The sequence below is a fragment of the Colobus angolensis genome, unplaced genomic scaffold, assembly GCF_000951035.1.
Source record: "Colobus angolensis palliatus isolate OR3802 unplaced genomic scaffold, Cang.pa_1.0 Scaffold9, whole genome shotgun sequence".
Taxonomy (NCBI): Eukaryota; Metazoa; Chordata; class Mammalia; order Primates; family Cercopithecidae; genus Colobus; species Colobus angolensis.
The window spans coordinates 5036541-5046213 of NW_012122931.1; positions in this window are offsets into that span (position 1 = coordinate 5036541).

The window sequence follows — 9673 nt, forward strand, 5'->3', positions numbered from 1 at the left end:
AAAAAAAAAAAAAAAAAAACTATTATTAAACTCTTATTTTGATGAAACAATGTGTTTTGGGCCTAGAGAAAGGATGCTATTATCATTTCTGGAGGATAGAGTCAAGTGATCTATATTTCCTTTTTGCTTTTCTGCATTTTCTACAATGAACTTGTGTTGCCTTTTTTTTTTCTTCCTATACTTGCTTCCTGAATGACTGTGTTACAATCATTCTAATCTAATAATCTAATACGGTCAGTCACAGTGGCTCACACCTGTAATCCTAGTGCTTCTAGGAAGCTGAGGAGGAAGGATCCCTTAAGCTCAAGGCTGCAGTGAACTAGGATCATGCCACTCACTACAGCCTGGGCAACAGAGCAAGACCCTGTATCTAAAACAAAATCAAAATCAAAAAACAACAAAAAACACTTTTCCTCTCAAAAGTTCCCTCTCTTTCACTAGAGAGACAGCTGTTTTCCTTTCTTTCTCTTTCTTTTGCCTGTTAAACCTCTGATCCTAAAAACAAAAACAAACAAAAAAGAATACCTAAATCGGTTACTTTTAATGGATTTTCAAGTTTCCAAAATAAGAAAAGAAGAAGAGTATCTGGCTTCCTAGGTATGTTGCTTTTCCCCAAACCCCTGAGGGCACCACACAGGGGACAGAGCCTCTGTCCCCTGGAACTCTCCAGGCCCCCATGCAAGGCACTGCCCTGAGCCTACACAGGGTGGTTTTCAGAGAAGGGGTGGGAGCATCTGAGTGATCCCAGAAGTCCCCAAAGCTGCTACCTGGTTGGCTCCCAAGCACACCTCTCCAGGTGACTCACTCGGACCAAGATGTGCCCTCAACACGTGTTTTTTGTACTTTTATCTATTTATTTATTTAGAGACCAGGTTATGAGACTGGCTAATTGTTGTATTTTTGGCAGAGACAGGGTTTTGTCGTGTTGCCCAGGCTGTCTTGAACTCCTGGGCTCAAGCGATCTGCCCACCTCCACCTCCCGAAGTGCTGGATTACACACATGAGCCACCACAACCGGCCCTCTCAATATTCATTTTTGCCTCATTTACCTCCATGTTGTATTCAAATTTTTCATCTTCTCCTACTTGTCCTGAAAATTTTAAAGGCATTTTTGTCTGGCTTTAATAAATTTGATATATGCCTCTATAGAAGCTGGAAACAGACACAGACATAAAATGAAACAAAAATCACCTGTAATCCTGCTGTACAGGAAAAAAATATGGATACCTTTTTGGTTTTGGTAAGTCTTACTTACATGTACAAACATATAATTTTTTTTTTTTTTTGAGACAGAGGCTCGCTCTGTCACCCAGGCTGGAGTGCAGAGGTGCAATCTCGACTGAGCTCAATCTCCAAGTTCAAGCCACCCTCTCATCTCAGCCTCCCGATTAGCTGGGACTGCAGGCATGCACTGCCATGCCTGGCTCATTTTTAATTTTTCTTTTGTAGAGACAGGGCTTTGCCATGATGCCCAGATTGGTTCGGAACTCCTGGGTTCAAGCAATCTGACTGCCTTGGCCTCTCAAAGTACTGGGATTACAGGTGTGAGCCACCAGGAATGTGAATCTTTGACTAAATCTTTTTGTTTTTTTGAGATGCAGTTTTCACTCTTGTTGCCCAGGCTGGAGCGCAGTGGTGCAATCTCGGCTTACTGCAACCTCCACCTCCCAGGTTCAAGCAATTCTCCTCAGCCTCCTGAGTAGTTGAGAATATGAGCACGCACCACCACACCCGGCTAATCTTTCTGTACTTTTAGTAGAGATGAGGTTTCACCAGGTTGGCCAGGCTGGTCTCAAACTCCTGACCTCAGGTGATCCGCCTGCCTCAGCTTCTCAAGTGCTGGGATTACAGGTATGAGTCACTGCGCCCAGCCTGTTTTTTTTGTTGTTGTCGCTGTTGAGACGGAGTCTTAGTCTGTCGCCTAGGCTGGAGTGCAGTGGCATGATCTCTGCTCACTGCAAACTCCGCCTCCTGGGTTCAAGTGTTTCTCTTGCCTCAGCCTCTTGAGTAGCTGGGATTACAAGCACCCGCCATCACACCCAGGTAATTTTTGTATTTTTAGTAAAGACAAGGTTTCACCACATTGGCCAGGGTAGTCTCGAACTCCTGACCTCAAGTGATCAGTCCACCGCAACCTCCCAAAGTGCTGGGAGCACAGGTGTACACCACCACGCCCGGCCTACATCTTTGACCAGAAAAAAAAAAAAAAACCTATTGGTCAAAACGTGTGCTTTGAAGGCTCTACATAGATACTGATAAGCTTCCCTTTAGAAAAAGCATATACATTTATCTGCCTATCAGCAGTATATCAGGATGTGCAACATAGAAAATTTAAGGTTTACTAACGTTTTTTAAATTAATGGTGAAAAATTATTTCTATTAAGGAAAAAGGGTGGTAGTACAGAAAACACTGGGTGCTTAATATTCCACACACAAGGTCAGGTGTGGTGGCTTACACCTGTAATCCCAGCACTTTGGGAGGCTGAGGAGGGTGGATCACAAGGTCAGGAGTTCAAGACCAGACGGACCAACATGGTGAAACCCCATCTCTACTAAAAATACAAAATATTAGCGAGGCGTGCTGGCACATGCCTGTAATCCGAGCTACACAGGAGGCTGAGGCAGGAGAATCGCTTGAACCTAGCAGGTGGAGGGTGCAGTGAGCCGAGATCACACCATTGCACTCCAGCCTGGGTGACAGAGCAAGACTCCGTCTCAAAAAAGAAAAAGAAAAAGAAAAAAAAATTCTATACACAGGACCTAAAATATCTGAAGCATGGGGGTCGACAACAGGGTGCACAACTCAACGGTCTGAAAGTTGTCATTTTGCTTTCTTTTGGTACCCAACCAATACTGACCATGTACCTCCTTAGGAATAGTGACTTGGGGTGCTGGGAAACAGCCAGGCATAGGCCCTGTTCTTGTAGGGCACAGAGTCCCATACTTCAACCTCAGTGTACTTGCAAGCAGACACTAGGGGGGTGATAATCACCACCAGCACCTCCTTTTCCTACACTCACCGAGGGTCAGCTGCTATACACACATTATCCCGGGAGGTGACAGTCACTATGGAAGGAAATTACAGGGACAAGTAGCCCTGGGTTCATACCTTACTCTGCCCCTTCCAAGTCTGTGACTTTAGATAAATTGCTCAGTCTCCACATTCATAAAATGGGGACAATGGCAGCACCTAGGGTTACTGAGAAGATGAAGTGAGCCAATGCACAGTAAACACTAAGTTGAATGACTGAGGGCAGGGCCTCATGGACTTTCTGGGTGGCTCAGATTTTCTATTGATTTGCATGACAAGAATGCTCAAAAAATGCTTACTACCATAATTTGTGTCACTGGCTGTTTTATCATTAGGACACTGAAATTGGTAGGAATAGAAGTCACAGGCTTAAGGTCACTCAGGGCTCCACAGGCCAACCAGCCCAGCAACAAACAGGCACCATGGTGATGGAGTCAGACACACGGCAGGGGACTCACGCACGGATTCTTGGTGCGCTTCTTGAGATCTAAGTTCACCTCCTGGTGCTTTTGACATCAAAGACAAAGCCAGGAAAGGCAACTTCATGGACTAGAGCAAACCCTTCGACAGCTTCCCTGTCCCGGGGCAGCCTGTGCTTCTGAACCCTCATTCCTGCTGAGCACCTTTGCTTCCCTGCAACTTGAAGATTCCTTTTCTCCACCAAGGCTGACAAACCGTTCCAGGCAAGACACTGAGGAGACATGACAAAGCTGGATCGTGTTTCAAGGTTGGGGGATGCCACAAAGAACATATCCAGGACAACCAGCATACCTGAGTGTGGACTGCCTATCAGATCGTAGTATTTGTTACGGCCTGAATTGTTCTCTCTCCCCCATTTATATGCTGAAGTTCTAACCACCAGGACCTCAGAATGTAATCATATTTGAAGATAATGTCTCTAAAGAGGTAATTAAGTTAAAATAAGATCTTTAGGGCAGGCCCTAATCTAATCTTACTGGTATCTTTATGAGATGAGAAAATCTGGACTCACACAGAGGAAAGACCAAGCCAGGACACAGCAAGAAGATGGTCATCTGCAGGCCAAGGAAAGGGCCTTCAGAAGAACTAAACCTTTAGTCACCTTGATCTGAGACTTCCAGCCTCTAGAACTGTGAGAAAATAAATCTCTGTTGTTTAAGCCACCCAGTCTGTGGTACTTTGTTATGGCAGGTCTGGGAAACAAACACATGATTCCATCAATGTGCAAGTTTCTAGGCCAGGAGTGGTGGCTCACGCCTGTAATCCCAGCACTTTGGGAGGCTGAGGCTGGCGGATCACCTGAGATCAGCAGTTCGAGACAAACCTGGCCAACATGGTGAAACCCCATCTCTACTAAAAATACAAAAATTAGCTGGGCATGGTCGTGGGCGCCTGTAGTCCCAGCTACTCAGGAGGCTGAGGCAGAAGAATCACTTGAACCTGTGAGGCAGAGGTTGCAGTGAGCCGAGATCACGCCGCTGCACTCCAGCCTAGGTGACAAGAGCAAGACTCTGTCTCAAAAAAAAAAAAAAAAAGAAGAAAGTTTCTAAAGGTGGAACTCACTCTCTGGTTATGTATGATAATGTTCTTATTCTTAGTTAATTCCTGCTGGGATACTCAGGGGAAAAGGACTGTGATGGCTGCAGCTTACTCCTACCGGAATCAGCAATAATTATGATAATAAGTATAGAGATTAGAGCTAGAGTAAATAAGGCAAATGTTGTAATTGGTGAATCTAGGTGAGGGGTAAGTGGGAGTTCACTGTATTCTTGTAACTTTAAAAGTTTGACTTTTTAAAAAAAATAGATTCCCTTTCTCTCCTTTGAGGTAGGAGCAGAGAGGGGGCTTTCTGGAACAGGCAGCCCCATCGCAGGATCCAGGACCCAGCACCCACTGAGCCTTCAGACCTAGTACCCAGGGCTTCGCTCACCCACCCTCTGGGCAAGGGCGGCTGTTTTTCAACTCACAGAGGAAGAATGGAAAGTCCCAGACAGGAAGCAACACAGCAGGAAGCCAGCAGGTTGTGTCTGCTTTCCTCACTCTTCCCGTCCCACCTGTGCCTCTGTGCAAATATATGGAGTGTGCACAGCAGGCATTTCATAAAGGCTGAAAGGGAAAGACACCTGTGCAGCTGAAACAACGTGCTCCGAGGTGCAGCCGCGCAGAGTAGGACCTACTGTGCGACAAGTCAGCAAGGTGCAGGGTGTGCCCCGCCCTCCTGGCCCACCAGAGCCTCCTCTCTTGGGGCAGGAGAGCACAGGATAGGAGGAGGAAGGCCTGAGACTTTTGGCAAAGAGCCCACCATTGCTGGCCCCAGGAGACCTACAAGATGCTTCAGGCTCATAAAGGCAGCTTTCCTTCCCTGGGCCTCCAGGGAGGGGGAAAGTGCCACTCCACCCACAGGCGCAAAGTGGAGGGGCAAGGCCTGGAGAGGGGCAGGGGAGGGACCAGCCAGCACAGCCTGTGGGCCCAGGCAGGCAGCACATCTGGACCTGGCTGCTTCTGATGCCTATTACTCATGGTTTCCCAGAGGTCCTGGCTACATCCTCCTCCTCCCAGCAAGGAACCAGTACCTCAGGATGGGGAGGGTGACACTTCTGGTCCTTCCACCCACACAACGATGCCCACAGTCCTGCCCACGTTGACCCCAACCACATTAGTCATCTCACATCCCCAGCCCTGTACAGGGTGTGTGCCCACCCCCTCCACATTCCCCTCTGGCCCTCACAGCACACACCCTTTCTCTCCTTCCTGCTGTCTTCACTCCACCTCCACACAACAGCATTCTCCCTAAGTCCCAGACACACCCACCCCTTCCCTTAACCCAGTCCTCACTTGGAGGCCACCATCCTGACTCTCGAAGCAGAGCCCTCAGGCCTCCTCATGCCTCCGCACCTCCACAATCTCTGCTGCCCACACACCTCTGTGTTTCCTCATTGCCCCGCCCCCTGCCCCATGGCCCTGAATACTGGAAGTGACACTACCATCTTAGTCTGGTGTTATCACATATGACCTCACTGGGCCCTCACAACCACCCTGGGAGGTGGCAAGGTTCCAAACTAAATCTATCTCCATCACTAACAATGGAGACACCGAGGCTCAGAGAGGTGGAATAACTGGCTGAGGTCACACAGCTACTGAGTTGCAGAGACATAATTCAAACCCACAACTACCTGCCCTGAGGCCCGTGCTCTAAACGCTCAGCTCCATGATGTCACAAACAGCCCCAGCCTGCCTGGCATGGGGACAACCTTCACCTCCCCAAATCCAAACACGCACACTCCAAGGAAGCTTCCTCACAAGAGCCTCCTCTGAGTCATTCTTCAGAGCATTTTTCTGCTCAGCTTAACTTCCTTCAGCCTAGGATATGACAGTATCTCCCTGCAGCCCAAAGCCTGCTAACCGCCCTTTGCTCTGAGCTCTGTCCGGAAGAATCCCTTAATTGGAGAAGGCATGGGCTTGGGGTTACCCTAGGCTGGCGCCAGTCACTGGCCCAGGTCGTTAAAAGCCTCACACTTGGTGGTGAATAAGCATGAACAGAAACTCAGTCTTGAAGCTCAGACTAGAAACCTTAGAAAAAACTCATATTAGAGATGCAGAAACTAAGAACTAGGAAAATCATGACTTCTGGGGCCTGAAATCAGATCCTCTCTTTTCAGGCAGCTGGCTTCCCCCATGCAATCTCAGAGTTTAGGGGGGTTTAGAAACCATGCATCTTCCCCTTAAGGCAGAACTCTGCTCTGTAAAAGCCCTATTGGGTTGTTCTCCAAACCCAGTTTGAGCAGTCATTGATGATAAAATCATCCTTTTGCCAGAGGGCAGCTCTAGTTGCTTCAAACCTAAGTCTTTATAATAATGGAAATTGGCTCTCCTGAAATTTCTATTTATTGAGCCCTGACTGCTCACTGAAGCCAAAGAGCATTGCCACTTTCCTGTCTTTAAATATTTGTTGTTGGCCAGGCACAGTGGCTCATACCTGTAATCCCAGCACTTTGGGAGGCAGAGGTGGGTGGATTATTCAAGGTCAGGAATTTGAGACCAGCTCTGGCCAATATGGTGAAACCCGTCTCTACTAAAAATACAAAAATTAGCCAGGTGTGGTGGTGGGGACCTGTAATCCCAGCTACTCAGGAGGCTGAGGCAGGAGAAACACTTGAACCTGGGAGGCGGAGGTTGGAGTGACCCAAGATTGCACCACTGCACACCAGCCTGGGCGACCGAGCAAGACTCCGTCTCAAAAAAAAAAAAAAAAAATTGTTGTCAACTTGCATGGTTTCTCCAAGTTTCCTCCTTCACACTAATGAGAACCAGCTGGGTATCTGTTTGTCTTGCTAAGGTAAAAAGCTAAGAAAAGCCTGCCTCTTTCATCACTATTAAATACTCCACAATCAGGACTTGAGTTCAGGGTGTACCCTCTAATAAAAGCCTTTGTAAAATAAAGTTCAAGCTTATAGACCCCTCAAACCACCGGGCAGCAACTGGAACCCAAGGCCTATCATTCAATCCACTGCTTTATCTGTCATGTTCACAACCAAATCCCGAACCAGAATGTGCTAATTTTAATCTGCAACTCAACCCTGCCACCCTCCCGGAGGTGATTTCCCTTACCTTGCTCTATCTTTTTCTTTTCCGCAGCACTTACCATCTTCTAACACACTTTACATACTTCACTATCAGAACATACACTCAACTAATCAGGGATCTTTTGTCTCTTTTGCTCACTGACTTATTTCGAGCACTCAGAACTGTGCCTGCTTCATATAGTAAACGCTAAGTGTCTGTTGAATACATTGCTCCAATAAATACATTTATTGGATACTGACTATAGCTGGGCTGTGAACTGGATCACGTTGCTGGATCCCAAATCCACCTGGACATGAATGCTCCCTGAACCCTGAAGCAAGCCAACATTTCATCTGGCTCCAGAAAGGAGCTAGGAAACCAACCTAAACCTAGGATGAATCTGTACATTTTCTTAAACAACTGAACTCCCAAACAAGACTAAGACCTTGGACTCATCTTTGAACTGCATAGGACCTGTATTTCCGGGAGGGTCCTTTTCAGAGGCAGTCTCATCCTACCCTTAAAAGGGCCCAGTGAGACCTGGACTGCAATCTCTTTGCAAAGCCACTTACTGCCAGATTCATAGCTGCCACTTTTTCAACATTCCTTTTGCTTAAACAGCACTCAATTAGATCTGCCACAGCACAGGTGGTGGGTATCACTGGGTCCTCTGGCCTCACAGAGCAAGGGTGGGGGCAGCTCATCTGTACCCTGGGACTTCAGTTGAGGAGGAGGGTCCAGAAATGCCCCTGGCTTTCTTGCCCTTTCCTCAGTAGTGTCCAGCACCCCCTGGCGGATGGGCTGCTTGATGGGCAGATTCAGAGCCACCCCTGAGAGCATGAGAGCTGCAGACGTTGACCCCGACTCCTGCAGCAATTCCCAAGGAGACTCTCCATCATCTGACAGGGACTCCGCATCCAGTGAGTGCAGGTGCATCTGGGTTTGGCTGAACCAGTCTGCAGAGGGCAAGACTTTGAGACTTTAATATATAGATTTTGACCAAAGATAAAAGGCTGGTGCAAGAAGTCCTGAGTCTACTATTTTTTCCAGTCCAAGGAAGAGAAGAACAATCTCAGCGGAGACTGTTCCAGAGAAAACGTAAGGCATTCCAGAAATGCTGCCCTGCTTTGGAATGGTCTTCCCGAAGAGGGAACCCCAATCAGTCCCCATCAGCCCTTCCCCCCAGCCAATGAGATGTAACAGCAGCTGCAGCAGCAGCAAACATCTACTGCACTCGTACTGTGCCAGGCCCTGTGCAAACCGTGCTGCAGAGACTGATCTGCAATCAATTCCTGTTCCACCTCCTAGCTGTGTAACTTGAGGTACGCACTGCCCCTCGGAGACTCCGCATTCTCATTTGTAAAATGAAAAACAATCTACCTCAAAGGATTGCTGGGAGAATTCAATAAGATTATGCTTTGCCCAGGGCCTGCCACATGGTAACTGCTTAGTAAGAGGTAGATCTCAAAGTAAGGGATGACGCTGAGAAAAGGAAAACCACTGTTACTTAAGGGGTTCTTAAAAGTCCAAGAAGCCATTATTTATGCATTTAGGTATTTCCTAAGCATTTGCTGATACCTGTTTTTCAAATAAACTTTATCCTCACAGTATCTTCGGGGGGGGGGGAAGGGGCAGAGGGTACAGCGACCTCCTGACCAAAGGAGGAAAACCAGGCCCGTGAAAGTCCAGGGGGGTGGCCAGCAAGCACCGAGGCGGAGCCCCCTGGCTCAAACCCTCCTGCGTGGCTTCAAAACATCAGACGCGCCTCTCCTCGCGGAGAAGCTGGGGGCCATTATTCGTGAGGCGGTCGGCGCTGGGACTCTAATTCAGCACCGCAGGGAAGTGGTCATCTTTTGTTCCTAAAGAAAAAAACGCACGTCAGGGCTCAGAGCCCGAGGAAAAAAAAGTCTGCGCCCGAGACGCGAGACGCCACGCGGATGCTTTCAACGCTAGGTCAGGCCCCGGCAGAAATAAGAGGGGGGCGGCCCTGGTTCTGGAAAAGCCACGAGCCTCCAGTGGGCTCAGAGTGGGGTGCTGGGGCCCAGAGGACCCCCCTGGACGCCGACCGGAGGAGGGGAGAGGGGCGGCGGCGGGCGGGGG